The sequence below is a fragment of the Rhyacophila brunnea genome, unplaced genomic scaffold, assembly GCF_057557595.1.
Source record: "Rhyacophila brunnea isolate RB1 unplaced genomic scaffold, BYU_Rbru_1.0 scaffold_103, whole genome shotgun sequence".
Lineage (NCBI taxonomy): Eukaryota > Metazoa > Arthropoda > Insecta > Trichoptera > Rhyacophilidae > Rhyacophila > Rhyacophila brunnea.
This window is the reverse complement of record NW_028232756.1, coordinates 93,671-95,285: the sequence shown is the minus strand read 5'-3', so window position 1 is coordinate 95,285 and position 1,615 is coordinate 93,671.

The window sequence follows — 1,615 nt, the reverse complement described above, 5'->3', positions numbered from 1 at the left end:
CAATTTGTTTATGTGTCATATAATGATCTTAAATCCATCCATGTGCTAGTTTATAAATATCAATAATTAGAATTGATTGTCAGCTGATAAAAATTTTGCTATCTGATATATATCTTGTCAACATCTTTTTGATTGCTTACACACATAATATATTTATTTTTACTTTCCATATGTTTTTTTTATAAATATTAGCAATAAATTGTATGTCATGGTATGGTTCATCACAGAGGCATCCATAAATATTTTTAAATGGGGATAACTAAGGTATTATAACCATACTTAAATTTGATTATCGCAATGAGCAACAAGTTGTTTTTTTGTAAAATACTAGCAAAGTTTATAACTTTGAAGCTATCTGTATATAATCACGTGTTTGGATGCGCACTTTGTCTGCTTTTTTTATAATCTGTGGTAATTGAGGCGCCGATATACATATTTATGTTGTAATTAGGCATAGAATGCATATATTTATTTCAAAATTTTTTGCTATTATACTGGTACTGTAATATCACATGATGTTCTAACTTTTAGCACATCAAAACAATAACTTCGTAATTATAACATTCTGGAATTTAAGATACATTGATGCGGCAAGATATGTAGATAGAGTCCGTAATACAGTGTCTTTTGTGATTTACACAAAACTAGTGTATTTACCATATAAAAAAAATAAAAAATACTATATTAAATGTTAGATGTGTTCAAGAAATCTTCTGTGTTGCGATAATACTAAAGCTGGATTTTTTTGCATTTAATCTTGCCGTATATTTTTATTATCACATTGTATCGGCTGAAAAGATAAATTTTTATCATGATAAAATAGTAAATAGTCCGATAATTTTAGCTATTTCGCTATTTCAAAAGGAAAAACAAGCGCATTACCATACAAAAAATGTTTTGTGCTCACTTTCTATCATATGTGTTTCATACCAATTCAGGTTACAATAAGAACACCTAAAATAGATTGTATAACGACATAAAATGAGCTAAAGACAATTGATAGTTTCGTATTTTTATATATTATACCTAATTATCAATTTTTATGGTTCTGTTTACTTATATATCACGTTAAGAAGATTTCTACAAATATTTTGTATAATATGCTTTTATTTTGTTCAAAAGTAAATTTTATGCATTTATCGTTTCTAAAACACCGTATTATATTATTATATATTTTTACCGTGTAGTTTCTACCTTTTAATTTTATTTCATACCGTATATTAACAAGTTATACTTTTATTTAGATTTCTTCATCAAATTAATAACAAAAAATACTGAAAGCATGCATAAAATACCATTAAACATCCATTATATATATTTTTTTATTTAGACGTTTTTAACTCATTATCTTACCAATGGTTGCTGACTCATATATATAATCATAAACATTTATAATTTATTGCAATTTTTATTAAATTATGAACTTACTTTTCATATAAGTCTATAATTTACATTTTATGCGAGTAAATACTGCATTTTTTTTTGGCATTCTACTTGTATCGGCTCTAGTGGGGTTTAAAAACCTTTTTATGGTATAAATTATTTACAGTATATTTACATGGTTTATATTCTTAAGCTTTTACCAGCATTCTAAAAATATAAATTGTTGACTAAG